This window comes from Salvelinus sp. IW2-2015, linkage group LG4q.1:29 (assembly GCF_002910315.2).
Source record: "Salvelinus sp. IW2-2015 linkage group LG4q.1:29, ASM291031v2, whole genome shotgun sequence".
Classification (NCBI taxonomy): Eukaryota; Metazoa; Chordata; class Actinopteri; order Salmoniformes; family Salmonidae; genus Salvelinus; species Salvelinus sp. IW2-2015.
In genome coordinates, this window is record NC_036842.1 from 64,667,306 (window position 1) to 64,689,823 (window position 22,518).

At 44.4% G+C, this 22,518-nt stretch overlaps 1 pseudogene; it reads right to left on the reverse strand.

Moving 5' to 3' along the window:
• The window catches only part of LOC111960982 (capping protein, Arp2/3 and myosin-I linker protein 3-like), a 33,233-nt pseudogene that overhangs the window by 1,709 nt on the left and 9,006 nt on the right, over positions 1-22,518 (reverse strand).

A 22,518-nucleotide genomic window follows, 5' to 3' on the forward strand; every position in this document is an offset into this window, starting at 1 on the left:
TGCTTGAAAATATGAAGAGTGGTACTCAGTGGTGTATTTTGTTGGATTTTACCCAAATATTATGCTTTGTATTCATATTTTCTTTGCCAAATGTTTTGCAGTTTTACTTTAATGCCTTATTGCAAACAGGATGCATGTATTGGAATATTTGTATTCTGTACAGGCTTCGCTCTTTTCACTCTGTCATTTGGGTTAGTATTGTGGAGTAACTACAATGTTGTTGATCCACCTTCAGTTTTCTCCTATCACAGCCATTAAACTGTTTTAAAGTCACTATTGGCCTCATGGTGAAATCCCTGAGCGGTTTCTTTCCTCTCCGGCAACTGAGTTAGGAACGATGACTGTATCTTTGTAGTGACTGGGCGCATTGCGAGGCATTGGAAAACCTCCCTGGTCTTTGTGGTTGAATCTGTGTTTAAAATTCACTGCTCGACTGAGGGACCTTACAGATAATTGTATGTGTGGGGTACAGAGATGAGGTAGACATTCAAAAATCATGTTAAACACTATTATTGCACACAGAGTGAATCCATGCTACTTATTATGTGACTTGTTAAGCAAATATTTACTCCTGAACTTGTTTAGGCTTGCCATAACAAAGGGGTTGAATACTTATTGACTTAAACATTTCAGCTTAAATTTTTTTATGAATTTGTAAAAATGTCTAAAAACAATCTTTTCCCACTTTGACATTATGGCGTACTGTGTGTAGGCCAGTAACACATAAGCTACATTTAATACATTTTAAATTCAGGCTGTAACACAACAAAATGTGGAAAAGGTCAAGGAGTGTGAATACTTTAAAAAAACACTGTATACACACAGTATAGGCTTTCTATGGCTCTGATCCTCTGCAGTAGCCTGTGGTATCCAGCAGGAAGTGCTCTCTCTCTGCTGCTGAGCTCACCTTCATGGTCCAGCAGAGCAGCATGTTCTCGGAGGAGAGAGTCGTCGTAGACAGACACAGCTCTCCGCTGGGGAGAGGGCTTCATGCGGGGCCGGGGTTTAGGAAGGGTCTCTAGGGGACGACCAAGACACACAGGACTCAGATACACAATCACACACAACATAACTGGAGGTGGGTATAGGCACTTGACACTTGAGTCACAATGACATTCATGTTCAAAAAAAGACCAGACCAGGCATTGCACTACCCAACACATGTTTGGCTCACATGTTTGGGATGCCATCCTCTGCCATAATCTGGACCCAAATAACATCAGATGAGTGGGTGCTAAACATTGGTGGTGGATGAAGGGAGTTCCTACCTTCTTAATGTAAAATGCTTTGAGCACTTTTACACTGTAAATTCAAGTAATTCAGTCATTCAAATTAGGCATTGCTGAGTAAAAACCAATACAGTCCAACTCCTGGCAAATGGACTCCCAGGGTTGATCTCAGCTCTGTTCGATTGTGTAAAACAATCTTTCCAAGTGCATTAGGAGCTGCCATCCACAAAATATTACAGAATATGAAAACAGAGAGAGACACTGAAGTAATTATTATGCTCTGAGCATTCACTGTTCTTGCATTATTTAATATTAAGCTCATAATGGAAGACAAATAATCAGAGTGGGAGAGACAAAGAGAAGAGACAAATACAAGCTAGCTTGGTCTTTTTCTGCTCAGATAGAAAAACACCAAAGCTGCTCATATATTTTGTCACCAAGGAGAGGTGAGGACTGTATATAAGTGTACCTTCAGTAACTGATTGTGCTCTCTCAGAGCGCTCCCTGCTCTCCAGGGCAGAGGGTCCCCTGCGTGGCGATGGGGCAGGGGGAGTCTCCTTGCGGGGGGAGGGGCAGGGGGGCTCCCTCTGCTGGGGCTGGGTCTGGCTCTGGGAGGGCTCTGGTTCTGTTCGCTGGGTCTCTGGGCCTGTGGCTTTGCTTGGCTGCCGGGGGAACCCCAGGGATGTCCTAGCTGCAGCAGGGGGCTGCTGGGGGGCAGGGAGAGGGGGTTTGGCTGCCACTGTGGGCTTGGGAGAGAGGGGGCCGATGGGACGTCCTGGGAGGAGGGGCTTATCTGTTCGGAGAGCCTCCAGAGGAGTTAGGCCTGCTCTGATTGGCCACCTGGTGTCTGAGGAGAGAAGGGCGGTTGCACTGAAGTCATTACTGCAACATAACATTTACATATTGGTTTGGACTATGGATGGATTTATTACATGGACATCCATTCACCAGCCTTAAGTGTCAGAATTACCTGAAGCTGATGTGGACATAGTGCGAGGCTTCATCAACGTGGTTGGAGGTTCAGGTTTTTTGTCAAGAATTGCACCTGAGAAAGAGAAGATTTTAGCAAACTGGGAAGTTCACCTACACATACTATGAGCCCCTCCATAATTGAAGCAGCCTGACACMAAAAAACAAACAAATCCACACAAAAGACATCAAAGGGAGCTGTCACTGTCACCTTTAGAGCACAAGCCATTGGCTGATAGTGCCGAGTTCCCCTCTGAGTGGATGTGTGAACTGACCCCTGACCTCCAGCACTGAGTGACAGATGGACGAAATGACTCCCAGGCTGGCCTGTCTGTGTAGCTCTGACCTCCCGTGAGCCTCTCTGACCTGCTCTAAATTTGGGTCAACTCCAGGTATCACTTTTATTTATAGATGTAGGCTTGATTTCTCTGTTAACCTTTACCTCACTGGCCTTTACCATCTGAAGGTGAATTTGACAGAAATAAGCACAGTTTTTACATTTCTATCAAATCAAAATTAAGAAGAATATTATCTATAGGTTCCTTTGTATTTTCAAGGGTTACTCAAGAAGCACAACAACTGCAGTTGATATTATACTAGCATCTACTGTCAAATCACATCACTAGTGTCACAGCAACACTTTTACTTGACAGTCTACAATTCAACAGTTAGAAGAAGAGACATTGACATCTAGCGCAACCAGCCAACTCTAAGTTGACAGCAAACCTGAGATGCTGCCTTGCTCCCGTCAGCAGGAAAGGATCTGTAGGGGAGACCGGGGGTTGGTTGTCACACAGGCTGGTTTTCACAGTGGGGGGGGGGGGGGGGGGGGGGGCTGTGTAATCCATCTGGTCAATTCAGGTCAGGATAAAAAAACTTGAGGTGAGAGGAATAACTGCATTTTTCATCTGTGAAATTAAATATTAATACGCTTGTTATTTCTTTAATAATAGTTGTATGATGGGAGTATCCATAAACAATTACTTTTATTGAAAATAGGAAAGGGAGAGCTTTATTTCAAGCCTATTTGTGAGTTCCTAGATCAAGCCATGTGGTAACTAGCATCTTAATTAGCATGCTACTTAAGATTAGGAATGGTTGTCACATTGATGTTTAGGTTGCTTGTCACAATCTGACAACCATCTCCATTGTAACAATGTGCCCAGTAAGCTAAATTACATTGAAAAGATGCCTAGAAGACTTGTTTTCTGGATGTTGAAAACCTCTATGTTTCACAAGTTTGGAACAGCACAGTACAGACAGTCCAGTAGAGTTTAATTCAGCAGAGTACAGTGCAGTATAGTAAGTACAGTTGAATTCAGTATAGTAGAGTACAGCAAAGTAGAGTACCGTACAGTTGAGTTTAATTCAGTAGAGTCAGTACAGTTGAGATACAATACATTATATTGTACTATACTCTGCTGTACTATACTGTATTCTACTGTGCTCTACTGAACTAGTATACTGTGCTGTCAAAACTTGGGAAACATGGATGTCTATGATTGGTTCTGTTTTGGTCCATTCCGAACCTGCTTGTCCAACAGAGTCAGCAACATTCACAAACACGCACACCTCTTCCTGTTTGAAAAAGCATTCCTTGTTTTCAACAAAACATGGAGTTAACACAAATGTTTACAGCTTTACTTTTTTCACTTATGAATATACTACACAGAATATACTACATCGTGTGACATAAGTATAGGGACAGTGTGGAGGAGCAATTCAACAGGTCGGATATGAGGCATATGTGGCAGGGGCTTCTAACGATCAAGGATTACAAAAACAAAGCCTGTCATGTCTCGGACACCAATGCCTCCCTACCAGATGTGCTAAACTCCTTTTTCTCATGCTTCGCACAAAGCTGCCGAGGAAAGCCTCTGAGGAGAACTTGAGTTATGTGGTTACGGTCTCCACGGTGGACATATGTATGTCATTCAAACCTGTTAACCCTTGCAAGGCTGCCGGCCTAGACGGCATCCCTAGCCGCGCCCTCAGAGCATGTGCAGACCAGGTAGCTGTTGTGTTTTCGGACATTTTCAACCTSTCTCTAGCTCAGGCCTGCTTCAAGATGTCCACTCTCATCCGGTGCCCAAGAAAGTGAAAATAACTGAACGACTACCGACCCGTTACACTCACTTTCGTCATCATGAAGTTCTTCGAGAACTTTCTGCTCCCTCTATGGACATTTGTACAGGGTAAAAGGGATCTTGAAGGAGGGCAATCCCTCCATTTTGCAAAGCCATACCCTGTGGACRGCGCTTAATTGGAGCCAGTTTCGGCCTACAACAGGGCAATGACCCAAAGCACAGCACCAAACTATGCAAGAACTGTTTAGAGAAGAAGCAGTTAGCAGGTATTCTGTCTATAATGGAGAGGCCAACACAGTCACCGGATCTCAACCCTATTGAGCTGTTGTGGGAGCAGCTTGACCGTATGGTACGTAAGAAGTGCCCATCAAGCCAATCCAACTTGTGGGAGATGCTTCAGGAAGCATGGGGTGAAATCTCTTCAGATTACCTCAACAAATTGACAACTAGAATGCCAAAGGTCTGCAAGGCTGTAATTGCTGCAAATGGAGGATTCTTTAACGAAAGCAAAGTTTGAAGGACACAATTATTATTTCAATTAAAAATCATTATTTATAACCTTCTCAACGTCTTGACTATATTTCCTATTCATTTTGCAGCTCATTTCATGTATGTTTTCATGGAAAACAAGGACATTTCGAAGTGACCCCAAACTTTTGAACGGTAGTGTATGTATTATTTTATTGGTGTATTATTGTTTCATTCCCACCTGTACTGTTGGCACTTTAATCTAAAATAATAATAATTATAATGCTTGATATATTTTTGTCATTATGGCTAATAATGATATATACAGGTATATTATAATATATCCCAACACATATGATAATATACTGTTATATCTTAAAGCGGCAGATACTTGCATATTTCGTAATATATTTAGATATATTAAAATATATCAAACAATTACATGTTTACAATATACCAAATAATGTATTTTTGAAAATATAAGATATATTATGAAAAAGATATCTTCAATATATTTAATTTCCGTAAGGGGTCGCTAGCTGGCACAGCCACAAAGTCATACAATCTGATTTTAAACCTAACCTTAACACTAACCTTAAMGACACAGCTAACCCTAATGCCTAACCTTAAATTAAGACCAAAAAGCTAATTTGTTTTCATGAATTTTTACCACATRGCCAATTTTTACTTTGCAGCTGGCCTATCTAAGGGGAAATCGCTCAGTTCTGCCTCCAGGGCAAGATTCGTGACAATAAACTTCAACCTGCGAGGAAAACACTAACCAGTAAGTGTGACAAACAACCCCAGTCTCTCCTACATACAGTGTGAAGAGGAACTAGGAACAGGAAATCCCAGATACACAGCTGAGGAGGAGTGGGGAGAGTCTTACCCTCTGAGTTGGCTTTCCTCAGCTCCTCTTCTTTGTTCTACAAGGGGATATAAGACAATGTTATTMTTGAGTTACCCTCCTATGTGCTCCTACCTGGACTGAAAATGCAGGCTGCAGTGGATAAGCCCTATTAAATCATTTACAATACCAAGGCTGTCACACCCTCACCATCAGGCCTGAGACAGTCAAGGCCATGCCACATTACATTAATGTCACAAAGGTACTGTAATCCTTAATGAATCCCACTACAGCTGTGTGCTCAGAACATAAAGGAAATAGTCAAGTAGAGAACAGGAAGGGTGGTCCACAACCATTCATATCACACACTAACACACACACCTGGCTGGTCTTTGTGTCTGCAGGAGGTGTCTTGGCCACCCCCATGCGGTGGAGCATTACGTGGAGACGCTGCTCAAGGCTGGATGTGCTCTCAGATGCGTGTTTCTGGAAGAGGATGACCAAAAGCATATCTAAATGATGTGCATTTTGTTTATTACAGATTGATTCTATGTGCTTTCTGACCAGTGCAGAGTGGTACCTACCTTTCCATGTGTGGAAGTGCCATCCTCCAGGCCTGTCAGCAGGATGAGGGACTGGGACTTGCCATCCTGAGGGAGCGCCGTGTGGGCCTTCAACCTCCTCTCTCCATCTGGGGTTCTGCTCTTCTCCAGAGTCCGGCTCTTCTCCCTCTCCACCAAGAACCCCCAATAGGGCTGATGACGGGGCTGGGGGTCAGAGCGCTGGGGGACATGGGGGTCACCTTCTCCTGGCACGGGCACTGGTGGGCAGGGAGGCGGAGGTGGTGGCGACATCAGAGGGAGTGGCGGGGGGCCATGGTGTTGTCCTCTGCTGCTCTTACTGTTGTGGTGGCATCAGAAATCATTAACACTGGTGGCCTTAGCACCCTCTCCTCTTCAATTTCCCCTTTTTGTCTCGCTCCCTCTCTTTTTCCTTCTCTTTGGCCTCCCTAAGTGGTCTGATTAGATCTGCAATAGAGGTCTTTTTGACCTTGCCCTCTGGGCAAACCTCGCCCTTCGCCCCCGGACGGTACGGCCTTTCTTGAAGGCAAAGAAGTCCCCAAACTTCTTCTTGATGTTTTTTGAGGGGGCGGAGGAAAGGGTGGTTGTTTCAGTCGCGGAGGAGGAAGACGTGCTAGAGGAGGTGGTGGTGGAGGAGGGCGGGGCCGGGGCAGACGTGCTGGGAGGGGCAGGGGAAGTTGGACTCTGTGGGTTGTGCTTTGTCAGGGATCTCCTCCCTCTGCGCTTTTCTGGCAATTGAAGGTGAAGCACAAAACAGCAACAACACTACTGAGTCTCCATTCAGTGGTGGTGTTTGTTCAGTGTTCATACTATCTAGTGATGGGATGTCGTGGCTTTGGTGATGGGATCAGTGGGAATGCTGTGTATTTGGGATACATTGTTTTCAACCACAGTAGACAAACATTCTGCGAATACATTCTGTTATCTTTCTGTTTGTACAGTATGTATGCATGGTGTGTAGCCATATCTGTCAGTCTTCGTGGAGAGTGTGTGAACATGCAGTGTGTAGAGAGCCAGTGTTGTTGGTTTTTTAGTGTTGGGTGTTAGAGAGCCAGTGTTAGTTGGTTTGTTTAGTGTGGGTGTGAGAGCCAGTGTTAGTTGGTTTTGTTTAGTGTGGGTGTAGAGAGCCAGTGTTAGTTGGTTTGTTTAGTGTGGGTTTAGAGAGCCAGTGTTAGTTTGGTTTGTTTAGTGTGGGTGTAGAGAGCCAGTGTTAGTTGGTTTGTTTAGTGTGGGTGTAGAGAGCCAGTGTTAGTTTGGTTGTTTAGTGTGGGTTAGAGAGCCAGTGTTAGTTGGTTTGTTTGTGTGGGTTTAGAGAGCCAGTGTTAGTTGGTTTGTTTAGTGTGGTTAGAGAGCCAGTGTTAGTTGGTTTGTTTAGTGTGGGTTAAGAGCCAGTGTTAGTTGGTTTGTTTAGTGTGGGTTGTAGAGAGCCAGTGTTAGTTGGTTTGTTTAGTGTGGTTTAGAGAGCCAGTGTTAGTTGGTTTGTTTAGTGTGGGTTTAGAGAGCCAGTGTTAGTTGGTTTGTTTAGTGTGGGTGTAGAGAGCCAGTGTTAGTTGTTTGTTTAGTGTGGGTTTAGAGAGCCAGTGTTAGTTGGTTTGTTTAGTGTGGGTTTAGAGAGCCAGTGTTAGTTGGTTTGTTTAGTGTGGGTGTAGAGAGCCAGTGTTAGTTGGTTTGTTTAGTGGGGTTTAGAGAGCAGTGTTAGTTGGTTTGTTTAGTGTGGGTGTAGAGAGCCAGTGTTAGTTGGTTTGTTTAGTGTGTGGTGTAAGAGAGCCAGTGTTAGTTGGTTTGTTTTAGTGTGGGTTTAGAGAGCCAGTGTTAGTTGGTTTGTTTAGTGTTTGTTTAGTGTGGTTTAGAGAGCACAGTGTTGTTGGTTTGGTTTAGTGTGGGTTTAGAGAGCCAGTGTTAGTTGGTTTGTTTAGTGTGGTGTTAGAGAGCCAGTGTTAGTTGGTTTGTTTAGTGTGGGTGTAGAGAGCAGTGTTAGTTGGTTGTTTAGTGTGGTTTAGAGAGCCAGTGTTAGTTGGTTTGTTTAGTGTGGGTGTAGAGAGCCAGTGTTAGTTGGTTTGTTTAGTGTGGGTGTAGAGAGCCAGTGTTAGTGTTTGTTGTGTGGTTGGCCAGTGTTTTGTTTGTTAGTGTGGGTTAGAGAGACAGTGTTAGTTGGTTTGTTTAGTGTGGGTAGAGAGACAGTGTTAGTTGGTTTGTTTAGTGTGGGTTTAGAGAGCCAGTGTTAGTTGGTTGTTTTTTAGTGTGGGTGTAGAGAGCAGTGTTAAGTTGGTTTGTTTAGTGTGGGTGTAAAGAGCCAGTGTTAGTTGGTTTGTTTTAGTGTGGGTTTAGGAGCACAAGTGTTAGTTGGTTTGTTTAGTGTGGGTGTAAGAGAGACGTGTTAGTTGGTTTGTTTAGTGTGGGTTTAGAGAGCAGTGTTAGTTGGTTTGTTTAGTGTGGGTGTAGAGAGCCAGTGTTAGTTGTTTGTTTAGTGTGGGTGTAGAGCCAGTGTTAGTTGGTTGTTTAGTGGTGGGTTTCAGAGAGCCAGTGTTACGTTGGTTTGTTTAGTGTGGGTGTAGAGCCAGTGTAGTTGTTTTTTGTTTAGTGTGGGTTTAGAGAGACAGTGTTAGTTGGTTTGTTTAGTGTGGTGTAGAGAGCCAGTGTTCATTGGTTTGTTTAGTGTGGGTTAGAGAGACAGTGTTCGTTGGTTTGTTTAGTGTGGGTGCATGCAGTACATCTATGCCGTATCTGTGTAGTATGGAAAGGTGTATTCACTTGGAGGTATACTATATGGATACTTACAGAGGGTCATCAGGGATGATCTTTTTAGTGAAGAACTCCTCTATCCCTCATCCACCCTGCCAATGGTCTCATTGGCTTCATTCTCTTCACGCTCAGCTGCTCTCTCCTGCACACACACACACACACCACACACACACACACACACACACACACACACACACCACACACACACACACACACACACACACACACACACACACACACACACGGCGGATGCTTATGGTAATACCATTGTGTGACTGAATAGTGTAGGCTGAGTACACTCTCACAGTACACATACTGATTATGATGCTTGCAAACAGATATGCAATAGAGAAAAATATATGTTTACGAACAAACACGCACGCACACACACGCACAATAGATCACCCTCTCTATTCTATAGACCATTAGTGTGTGTGTCTGCAGCAGGCACATCTGTGCTTCAGGTCCCAGGAGAGAACACAACCCCTCAGCCCCACCCTCCCCCTGATCCTCCACAATATGATTATATCTCTCAGACACACCCTTCACCACCACTCTCTCCTCTCCCTCTGTTCTAGTCTGAAGAGCAGCTCTTTAGTTTGGATCATACTGTGATGATTTAAAAGATTCATTATTCACTGTAGCAGGCTGGTGGGAAGAGCAGTTCACAATCTCTTAATGGTTGTCTGTCACTTACTCAAATACAAACAGGCAGTGCACAATATTTTGACAGGTAGTATTGGCGGACAATTTTCAGGGGTGGAAAGAGAGTGAAGGCGAGGACTGTTTTCTCAGTGTCTCAGTGTTTGAGACGATGTTCTGTATTTAGCCAGTCTATGAGTGTAGCTGCTGCTGAACAGACTGTGAGGGAGGAGAGAGGCCTTTAGGCGCTGTGGTTACAGAGAGCAGGAGAACCAACCCACTGCAGAACAGCTAGAACAAACGTATGCAAATGGTGTGCCACGCCGCATGAGAAATGGATTATAAATCATTTAGTACCTCCCAGCCAATCAGAGAGCAACGATCCCCATCACTCCACTCTATCTTCAGGAAGAGAAAAATACTTGCCATAAAGCACAAGAATGGTGTTTCAATTGATGACAACACACTAACACTTTCATATATACACCCTGTCTATATATATATCTAGCATAGCAACACTTACTGATAGACTGTGTGGTAGGGGTGTGTCTATTGGTTTCTTCATAATGTAGAAGGGGGTGGGACTCTATTGTCTTTGCAGTGTATTTTCTATTATGGTAAATAGGACATCAATAGGTGGCCTTTTCCCACATACAGTACATGTCAATGTAGGTAGAGGGCTCTGCTCATTCAATGATACCTCAAACTAATTCTAGAAGTCAATTAACCGTATAACAAGGAGAGCATCAAATCTAAGAGAAATCACTGACATATGTTTGATAATATGATATCTTGGATTTCAAAGGAATAGTCTCCCCCACATTCCCAGAGCATCATTCAGTAGGAGTTCCCACCATTTGCAGAATTCAACTGCTAGGCTGTCTGGGAAATTCCTCATATAGCACTGGACTGGCTGTGCTTTGGCTTCAACATTGCACTAAGTGATGGCAAGTGAATGGTTTATGAGCAAACCTCATGACAACAAGAAGCTCKCTCTCTGCAACATTGACACAAGATATTTTCTGGGGAGGAATGCTGTTACATAAAATCCAAAGCAGATTGTTTTACATTTTTCTACAGATGCAATAAAATGCTACTGCAGGAAAAATATACAGTCGATAGTCATGTGTGAGCATATTCAAAGTGGGCCAGGCAGCAGCCACACCCAGAAGAAGGTGCAGTCCCACCACCACCACCACCACCAACCACAGTGAGTGTTACAGCAGAATGACAGTAGACCCTGCCCTTTCCTTTTCCACAGTCAACACAGCCAGCAGCCCTCCAAGCTACAACCACCACCTGGCCCCTTATTTCACCAGGCCAACTAGCTACATTATCAACATGCACATTAGACAAACCTACTTGTGATACACATGCATGTTTTATGTTCATAAAAACCTATAGATCCAGACACAAACAACTAGAAATTCTGCTTCATAACACTTAGCTTCAAGTATATGTGAACTTCTGCCTTTTCCATAGAAGGGTAAAGCGGTTCTATCTGCCTCTCATCTCTGTGGTAACTGAGGAGTAGAGCCGTCCTCTCCAGAAAATCTCTGATCTGAGCTGGCCGCCCGTCCTTCCTGACTGCATAGTGACCCCAGAGGCTCAGATAACCACACAGGGAATACTGCATGAACAATTACTATACAGAAGCACAGGTAACCATGGACAATAGCAACAAATAAACTGTTTCAATTGTATTCCAGGTACACAGGTCACAGGACTGTTTCAATCACTATTCAGGAAAGCAGGTGGCCACGGACATCAGCACTGGAAAGACTGTTTCAATCGTATTACAGACACACGGGTAACCAGGGACAGAAMTGGAAATACAGAATGCAGGCACAAGGGGCACCTTGAATACAGTCTAAATAACAAAGTATAGACACTGTGTTCCAGTAATAACAACACAGGGGATACAGACACCCAGTTAATGTGGTATTGGTAAACATTCCATTGCACAGTGTTACCTGCAATAAGAACAACAATTCCCTTGTTACTACACCAACAATGAATCACACTACAACACCAATGTAGCAGCACTAACAACAACAGACACACAAAACACAGACGCACACAAAAACACACACAGATGATGTTACAAAGAAAACTATTTATTTTGAACTAGTTCTGCTTATAAGATGGCTGCAGCATTGTTTTTCACACATAACAGAGAGCTGTCTTTGATCAGTTGGCAAAACAGACAGTGTCAGAGGAAAATACACACACCCACCCACACACACAGACAGACAGACAGACCACTAGACCTCCATCAATCACCAAGCACCAGCTGAACATTGAGACATTCTAATCAAACACGACGATGAATACATACATGCAAACACATACCCACAGACACACACCCACACACGTGCACAACCAGTTCCCATTGACAATCCTTAACAATATTACACTGTAAAAGAGGGATTCTCCTAAGGACATTGACAGGAGAGCGATAGTGAAAGGGGGGGAGCACTCCTTGATGTGAAAACATGAATAATTAAAATGCTACAGCAGTCACACAGAGCAGAGCCATCCAGAATCAGTGTGGGGAGAGCGTCCTGTTCTGACAGCTCCCAGTCCACTACTGAGAACCACAGGACCACCGTTAATGCAGGGGGAAATATGGAGAAAACACACAGAAATGGCTCCTCAACACATCAACAGCTACAGCAGCAGCACTGACAAGACGATGAAATAGAATCAGATCGACAGAGAGGGGGAAGGAGGGAGATGTAGAGAGAATGCCCAGAGCTGCAAGCCACTGACACTGCCTCTGCTGCTGTGGCTGCAAKAACCTGAGTACCGCCATCACAACTCTTCTTCCCTCCCCCTCTATCCCCATTCTCTCTGCTCTCCCCTGATTTTTCTCTTCCCTCATCTCTCTTTCTTGCCATCCCTTCTCATCCATCCTTCTGTCAGAAAGCAACTCTGTCGCTACAATTGATTAGCCTCTCCCTGTATCCCACCCGCTCTCTCTTCTTCTGTCTGTGCCTCCCTTTCTTCCCTTCATCCCCATCCTCCATGGTGCTCGTCGTGTTGCCTCTTACCTGGGTCTTGCTGGGCGGCTTGCTGTTCCGGCGGTTGGGTCTGGGCCTGGAGCGGGTGTAGTGCCTCAGTGTGTGGCCGTCGATGGGCAGGTCCATAGGGGCCTGAGGAGGTGCGGGCTCAGGGCGCCGGGGCTCACTGTTGCTAAGAGCCGCAGCAGCTGCAGGAGCAGGAGCAGCGGCAGCATCCGCCTCTCTCCCTGTGTGGGAGGGGCCTTCGGATTTCAGCTGGCCTCCTACTGTGACTGACAGTGTCGTCGTTGACGACAGCGCCTGCACCTTCCCTCCTACCCATGCTCCTTCCTGCTGATAATGCATGCTCTCTCTTGCCTGCTGCTCCGTGTCCACATCCAGGAGACCTGCAGAGAAAGACAGAGACAGGGAATGGTACCAACATACAAAGGCACAGGACGTATGATAGGATGCATGTAAAAATAGGGCAACTAGCTATAACGTGGAGATAAAACTGGGAGGGGATGTAAGATATAATGGGAGAGAGAGAGAGAGAGAGGAGGAGGAGCTGAGAATAGTGATTGAGAGACCATTGATGAAGAAAGGGGGAGGAGAGGAGGACAAATAAAAAAATAAAAAATAGACAGAAAATATGGATGGAAGAGGAGTCCGATGGATGACAATAGATATAGGCTCAACGGCACAGAGAAGAGAGGAGACTAATCAGACAGATTTACAACACTGAATCTAAACGATGGAAGAGAGCGGGAGAGAGCAAAAAAGAGATGGCGCAAGAGAGAAAGAGATGGGGAGAGAGACAGATTGCAGGTAGCGGCAGAGTAGGACGGCTGGAGAGAGAGGCAAAGGAGGGGGAGGTGTTGTACAATGGTTGTAAGCCGGTGCCCCCCTCTCCCTCCCTCCCCTGTCTCCCCAAGTGAGGTTCAGTGGTCTGAAAGTAACCCGGCCATGCTCCAGTTAGCCACAGCCCTTTTTATTGGACAGGCAGCTGATTATCTTTTGTTGAGGCTAGAGTATTAACCCCCCCCTACCACCTCCATCACCGCCCCCCAGAATGTCCCCTCCGATATGGGACCTTAACCCTACAGCACCATGACAGAGCACTATCACAAGGAGGGGGAACTCCCAAGACGCATTGGGGGACAGCCCCTCTAGTGTTCCGGGCTGCATGAATGACACACATAAGCAATAACCCCTTCACGTTCAGTAAAACACATGGGCTTATAGGTGCCTCTTTTGACAGAGTTTTCAGCAGACAAGGAGCTAAAAAGTGCAGTGTTATTTTCTACTCACAGGAGGAGTGTAACACACTGACACATTTTGACTGGTTCTAAATCTGATTTGGGATGTACTTAAGAGCACATTGCACTAAAGGGATTTACGCAGAACAATCCAGAACCATATTGCTCTAGTGGAATCTCCCTCTTTGTTGTGACTGCTCCATTATTTTCATGTTACTGCCCTTCTGACCCTCTTTAGTTAGAGCTCACTCCTAACTGGATAATTAAATGGTTTAGACACGACCCCTGACCTTTTCAACTGTGAATTCTGGTTGAAACCTTTTTCTAAGCCAATCACAGTGGCGGTTGATTGCAGCTGCTGACATCACAGGTCAAGGCCGTTTTGATGTAGCAGACTGCAGTCAATAACTAAACCTGATTAACACTGTAAACAATCTGCCTAGTTTCATCCCAGACTCCAAGCTTTCCTACTAAAAAGTCTGTAGACTAAATCAGAATTAGACTGATGACAAGCCTGGTTCTTACTTTTCACTGAGGGGGCTGGACGGATACTCTTGGAGTGGATGCTGCTCCTCCAAATGACAGGAACATACTGAGAAAAAGAGAGAAATTCATTTAGTTGTATTAAACGAACTAATGCAGGTCATGTAGATACTTGTGTAGACTGGTACGATGGTACATACTGTTTAGTATGGTGGGTTATGTGTGTTTTAGAGAGGGGCTATGTTAGAGCTCTTACATCATCCATGGGGAAGTCATGGTCTACCACTCGTAGATGAGGGACGTTGGTTTTGAGTCCAGAGGTGGTCTGCTCCCTCATATGACGGTCCTGAGGTGAGGGAGGGTGGTGATCAGTTATACTAATCGAACACACCCAACACAACGAGTGTTGCGGAGTAGTGAAATACATAGTTCAACTAGTAATTTAACTACATTTTGCAGTAGTTTGGTGGTAGTTGAACTCAGTGTTTTCAGTAGTTAATAACTTGTTTTTTCCATGTATAGGTGTAGCTATCTATTGGAACCTCGCACTACTTTTTTGCTAAAATAAAATAAAATATGACCCGTCATCAGACCTGTCTAGTTCTTACATGAAACTGTTGTTCTGTTTAATAGGCAAAATGACACATTCTGTTAACATCCAACTCCAGAGTAATCTGTTCTTGCAATTTGTTGTCTATGACATTTCAAATTTAGATATGATAATTTATCACAAAGTAGTTTGGATGTAGGGAACAACTTTTGTTAAGTAAACTATATTTTTCTTAAGGGTAGATGTAGTGTAGCTTAACTTCTCCCAGTGTGGTAGCTTGGTAAACTCACGCACACGCACACGCACACACACACACACACACCAAACTCTCACCAATTTCTGCTGAGCCACAGACAAGTCCAGCAGAACCTCATCAATGATACTTTCCACCAAGGAGACACTAACTGACAGTTTGAGTTCACTGAAAAAGAAATGAAAAACAAAGAAATATTGGAAGGGGAGAAGTAAATCCTAAGCAACACCAGTGAGCTTAATGAGAGATGTGGGAGGCACTGGGTGGAAAAATTCCATGAGCATGACACAAAACAACAAAGATTATGTACGATGTAACTGTTTGTGTTCTACATAAGCTGTGTTTTTGTTTCAGGGTGGATGTGCGTGTATTCAGCTGTTTACCTTAGTTTGTTACTGATGAGTTCTCCTATGTGCTGCATGAAGGTGTCCTGGATGAACAGGGCTGTCTGTCTGGACTTCTTAGCCACACAGTCAGCCAGCTGCTCACAGACACTTGACCTGTGGGTGACCCTAGGACAGAGGGTCTGGGCTGACTGCAACAAGGCCTGAGCCAGCTCCTGGAACACACATGGCATACCAGTCAGCTGGATGACCTCTCCTGAGACTTTCCCTACCACGTGTTGCAGGTTTAGACATATCTCTTCAATTTGTCTGAATGTTGATCGTCATCAGTGGTTGGTAACTGACAGATGCACACTGATACCATGTGCCTCATATACATTGTTCACACACATGATGCAGAAACAAAAATGGCAGTATTACCTGAATCTCCTCTGTTATTTCGTTGGTGACTGTTTTGGCCGTGTCATTCAGTATGTGTTGCAGCATTGCACCACTAGAGGGTGTCTTCACCAGATCATAAAGTGAAGGCAATAGCTAAAGGTTGAACACAAACTTTTTAGTGATATTTCACCATTCTCAAAATCCTTCATTATTAGGCCTTAGATGTTTATGTCTCAAAAACATAGATGAACATTTCGTATCAGTGGGACTCAAAGATACCTTACCATAATGGAGGTTTTAGTATTATGAAGCACTTCCTCTGCAGCCAATATGTCTGACTGTACTTCCTGTATATTGCAGGGGGCTAAAGGTCGGACACTCTCCTGTAACCTCTGACACAGACCTTGAACCAGCTGAGATGTGGGATGAATCAGACAGACACAGGGTGAGAATGGCAAATGTGCCAGAAATGTAGGAATATGGGAAAGGAACAGACCCTCATACAAACACTAATACACTGAGTGCACAAAAAATTAGGAACACCTTCCTAATATTGAGTTGCACCCCCTTTTGCCCTCAGAACAGCCTCAATTCATCAAGGGGATGGACTCTACAAGTTGTCGAAAGCATTCCACAAGGATGCTGGCACATGTTGACTCCAAAGCTTCCTACAGTTGTATCATGTTGGCTAGATGTCCTTTGGGTGGTGGACCATTAATACACACAGGAAATTGTTGAGCGTGAAAAACCCAGCAGCATTGCAGTTCTTGACACTCAAACCGGTGCGCCTGGCACCTACTACCATACCCTGTTCAAAGGCACTTAAATATTTTGTCTTGTCCACACACCCTCTGAATGGCACACATACACAATCCATGTCTCAATTGTCTCAAGGCTTAAAAATCATTCTTTAACCTGTCTCCTTCCCTTCATCTACACTGACTGAAGTGGAATTAACAGGTGACATCTATAAGGGATCAAAGCTTTTACCAGGATACGCTTGGTCAGTCTATGTCATGGAAAGAGCAGGTGTTCCTAATGTTTTGTACACTCAGTGTATATTTCTGTTGCCTCCAAGAACGAGGACTGACCCACCTGTTCAGAGCGTACGGTCTTCAGGCCCTGTTGGAGGTTTAGTATCTGGTCTGGGCCTGCAGACTTTCTCTGGCTGTTCCTGATCAGACACGACTGGATCTGGACACAACAGGTGTTTTATACCAGGGTGACTCGGACATCCATTTTTATCATGCACCTCATGGACAACCCAATCTCACCTTCTGCAGAGCCTCCTCTGTCTTCTCAGGACTGTTACGATACCCGTGTGTGACATCATTCATGGGGATGGATATGTGCTGCAGTGTGAAGTTCCTGTGTTTATGCATACACACAGAGAGAAAAGAAAAGAATAAGGAATGAATCAACCATTCAAAGGCAGGAAAAGAGGGGTAACGTTATCTTTTAGGCAATATTACTGTTTGATGGACTGAAACTCTTCCTCTCTACGACTCACCTCTCTAGAGCGTTGGCCACATCCAGAAATCCCCTGGCTGTCACATTGTTCCTGTCCCAGACCAGAGTCCTGTGTAGAGATATACACTGGGCAGGTCAGGTGTTGGTTAGTTCACGGATATATATAATTCCAGATTGCGGCTAGGGTAGGCAAGATTGGTTCAGGTCAGTTTATGGTTAGGTTGGGTTATAGCTAGGTTACCTGAGTTTAGTGTTGATGAGTAAGGCCTTGGCCAGCATCTTGGCTCCAGTGTCTCCGATGCAGTTGCCACTGATGTCTATCTTAGTGAGGCTGGCATTGCAACCCAGGCTGTTGATGAGGATGGTGGTGCCTGTCTTCAGCTTGGAGTCGCACACTGACAGAGACTCCAGGGGCTGTGGGCATGGCACACACACACGCACACACACCACTGATCTGATCCGTCCAATAAGAGCCCAGAGTCTGGGGCTCTGGGCCTGAGAAAACTTCAGTTGGATTACATGACCTTCAGCCTGACATCTGGCTCTTTGATACTCAGATAAAATGTCTGCCTGATTTCAATGAGCCTTGTATACTGTACGAGTCTCAGCTGCTCAATGTGTAATTACTGAGGCGGGCCTTGTCTTGCTGGAGAAGGATTTGGGGTAATTAAAATACTTTCTTTCACTCAAGGGGAGGTCCTAGAGGACTATGCTTCCACAGAGCCTCCATCATTACACAGCTCTCCTAGCAGGGAACAGGAGAATACTACCACCCAGAAGGCGAGGTCAGTACAGGTGCATCAAAGCTGGGACCGAGAGACTGAAATACAGCTTCTATCTCAAGGCCATCAGACTGTTAAATAGCCATCACTAGCCGGCCTCCACCCAGTACCCTGCCCTGAACTTTGTCACTGTCACTAGCCGTCTACCACCAGGTTACTCATCCTCTAACCTATGTACAGTGCATTCAGAAGGTATTCATACCCCTTGACCTTTTCCACATTTTGTTACGTTACAGCCTTATTCTAAAACGGATTAAATTGTTTATTTTCCTCATCATTTTACAAACAATGCCCCATAATGACAAAGGAAAAACAGGGTAAAAATGTTTTGCTAATGTATAAAAAAAAAAAAAAAGCTGAAATATACCATTTACATAAGTATTCAGACCCTTTACTCAGTACTGTGTTGAAGCACCTTTGGAAGCGATTACAGCCTTGAGTCTACTTGGGCATGATGCTACAAGCTTGGCACACCTGTATTTGGGGAGCTTCTCCCATTCCTCTGCAGATCCTCTCAAGCTCTGTCAGGTTGGATGGGGAACGTCGCTGCACAGCTATTTTCAGGTCTCTCCAGATATGTTCGATCAGATTCAAGTCCGGCCTCTGGCTGGGCCACTCAAGGATATTCAGAGACTTGTCCTGAATCTACTCCTGCGTTGTCTTGGCTGTGTGCTTAGTGTCGTTGTYCTGATGGAAGGTGAACCTTYGCCCCAGTCTGAGGTTCTGAGCACTGTGGAGCAGGTTTTCATCAAGGATCTCTCTGTACTTTGCTCCGTTCACCTTTCCCTCGATCCTGACTAGTCTCCCAGTCACTACCGCTAAAAAACATCCCCACRGCATGATGCTGCCTCCACCGTGCTTCACCGTAAGGATGGTGCCAGGTTTCCTCCAGATGCTTGGCATTCGGGCCAAATAGTTAAATCTTGGTTTCATCAGACCAGAGAATGACCATGACCAGCTGTCATGTGCCTTTTAGTGAATAGTGGCTTCCGTCTGGGCACTCTACCATAAAGGCCTGATTGGTTGAGTGCTGCAAAGATGGTTGTCCTTGTGGAAGGTTCTCCCATCTCCACAGAGGAACTCTGGAGCTCTTTCAGAGTGACCATCGGGTTCTTGGTCACCTCCCTGACCAAGGCCCTTCTCCCCCGATTGCTCAGTTTGGCCGGGCAGCCAGCTCTAGGAAGGGTCTTGGTGGATCTAAACTTATTCCATTTAAGAATGATGGAGGCCACTGTGTTCSTGGGGACCTTCAATGSTGCAGAAATTTTTTGGTACCCTTYCCCAGATCTGTGCCTCGACACAATCCTGTCTCGGAGCTCTACAGRCAATTCCTTTGATGTCACGGCTTGGCTTTTGCTCTGACWTGCACTGTGGGACCTTATATAGACAGGTGTGTGCCTTTCCAAATCATGTCCAATCAATTGAATTTACCACAATCAAGTTGTAGAAACATCCCAATGATGATCAATGGAAACAGGGTGCACCTGAGCTCAATTTAAAGTCTCATAGCAAAGTGTCTGAATACTTATGTAAATAAGGTATCGGTTTTTGTAATTTTTATAAATTAGCAAATATTTCTAAAAACCTGTTTTTCGCTTTGTCATTATGGGGTATTGTGTGTAGATTGATGAGGACATTTTTTATTCAATCAATTTTAGAATAAGGCTGTAACATAACAAAATATGGAAAAAGTCAAGGGGTCTGAATACTTTCCGAATGCACTGTACGAAATCAAGCACTCACACACTCCTCCTCCTGAATGAGCTGGACGATACGCTGTAGGACATCTGTTAGAGCTCTGTGGGGAGAGAGAGAGAGAGAGAGAGACAGAGAGAGAGAGACAGAGAGAGAGAGAGAGTGAAGAGACAGCTGACAGGTAGATGGATAGAAAACACAGTGGTTCTGACAGATTAAATGACTCACTTGGACTTCATTGCAAAGTTGCGTCCCAAAGCCAGATGGCGAATGGAGTGACTACGACCGATGGACAGCACCAAGGTGACCATGTCACTCTCAAAACCTGAGAGGAGAGAGATGTATATCAGTAACTCACTGTGGAAGAGTAGACAGTCTGCATGCTGTATATCTGTATGCTTTGAGGAAGCCATCTCATGTCAGCTCAATTCATGTTGAGCCTACTCAGTCATAAATACACCAATTAGGATTCCCAGGAGCCTTTTGAAAGTWGCATTCTCCATGAAAATGAATGGTCTCTATATCTGAGTCACTGGCTAGTGTAGGAGATTGTACCACATCATCATAGTCTTGGTCAGATCCCCAGAAGTGCTCATGCTACATGGTTACAGTAATACACCATAGTTTCCTCTCTTCATTATAAATTGTTGTCCAAGCTCTGTCTGTACTGGATGAATATGGATGAGGAAATGGGTTGGCAGACAGGCAGGTGCAGGAGCCTCAGTGTCCCAGCGGTGCTGTGTCTATTCTGACTGACACTGATGTGTCTGCCCTTGGTCACTCCTCGGTGCTGCATGGAGGTTTGTCTGTTGGAGGCTGGGAGCCCTGCCTGCCTGATCTTTCCTGCCTGTTCCAGAAATAACATGRCCTGATTTGAGCTATTCTCAGCGGTCCAGCCTTTGATTGGCTCTACTGTGTTTCCAGAACCAGGTTTAAATTACAGTGCCTTGCAAAAGTATTCATCCCCCTTAGCGTTTTTCCTACTTTGTTGCATTACAACCTGTAATKTAAAATTATATTKATTTGGATTTCATGTAATGGACATACACAAAATAGTCCAAATTGGTGAAGTGAAATTTTAAAAATAACTTTTCAAAAAATTCAATTTTTTAAATATTTTTTTTAAACGGAAAAGTAGTGTGTACATATGTATTCACCCCCTTTGCTATGAAGCCCCTAAATAGGATCTGGTGCAACCAATTACCTTCAGAAGTCACATAATTAGTTAAATAAAGTCCACCTGTGTGCAATCTAAGTGTGACATGATTTGTCACATGATCTCAGTATATACCTGTTCTGAAAGGCCCCAGAGTCTGCAACACCACTAAGCAAGGGGCACCTCCAAGCAAGCGGGATCATGAAGACCAAGGAGCTCTCCAAACAGGTCAGGGACAAAGTTGTGGAGAAGTACAGATCATGGTTGGGTTCTAAAAAAGTATCAGAAACTTTGAACATCCCAACAACCATTAAATCCATTATTAAAAAATTGAAAGAATATGGCACCACAACAAACCTGCCAAGAGAGGGCCGCCCACCAAAACTCATGGACCAGGCAAGGAGGGCATTAATCAGAGGCAACAAAGAGACCAAAGACAACCCTGAACGAGCTGCAAAGCTCCACAGCGGAGATTGGAGTATCTGTCCATAGGACCACTTTGAGCTGTACACGCCACAGAGCTGGGCTTACGGAAGTGTGTCCAGAAAAAAGCCATTGCTTAAAGAAAAAAATAAGCAAACACATTTGGTGTTCGCCAAAAGGTATGTGGGAGACTCCCCAAACATATGGAAGAAGGTATTCTGGTCAGATGAGACAAAAWTTTWGCTTTTTGGCCATCAAGGAAAATKCTATGTCTGGCACAAACCCAACACCTCTCATCACCCCGAGAACAACATCGGCAGGGACTGGGAAACTCGTCAGAATTTTTACGGAATGATGGATGGCRCTAAATTCAGGGAAATTCTTGAGGGAAACCTGTTTCAGTCTTCCACAGATTTGAGACTGGGACGGAGGTTCACCTTCCAGCAGGASAATGACCCTAAGCATACTGCTAAAGCAACACTCGAGTGGTTGGGAAACATTTGGGAAACGTTTAAATGTCTTGGAATGGCCTAGTCAAAGCCCAGACCTCAATCCAATTGAGAATCTGTGGTATGACTTAAAGATTGCTGTACACCAGCGGAACCCATCCAACTTGAAGGAGCTGGAGCAGTTTTGCCTTGWAGAATGGGCAAAAATCCCAGTGGCTAGATATGCCAAGCTTATAGAGACATACCCCAAGAGACTTGCAGCTGTAATTGCTACAAAAGATGGCTCTACAAAGTATTGACTTTGGGGTGAATAGTTATGCACGCTSAAGTTTGTTTTTGTGGTCTTATTTCTTGTTTGTTTCACAATAAYAAATATTTTGTATCTTTAAAGTGGTAGGCCTGTTGTGTAAATCAAATGATACAACCCCCCCCAAAAAWTCATTTTAATTCCAGGTTGTAAAGCAATAAAATAGGAAAAATGCCAAATGGGGTGAATTCTTTGGCAAGCCACTGTAGATCATAGTTGAAGAAGATAATGGTATTTTCTCATTTCTATTGGTAGTTCCAAAAGGATGCCTAGTTATAATAATAACGCAGAAAAAACAGGTACTTCGCATTTCATATTATTCATCGAAAACCAAATGTTTTCTTTGGCCTTGAATATAAATTTCCTGCAGCATTCGGTTGCCCTCTGAGATTCCTGCTC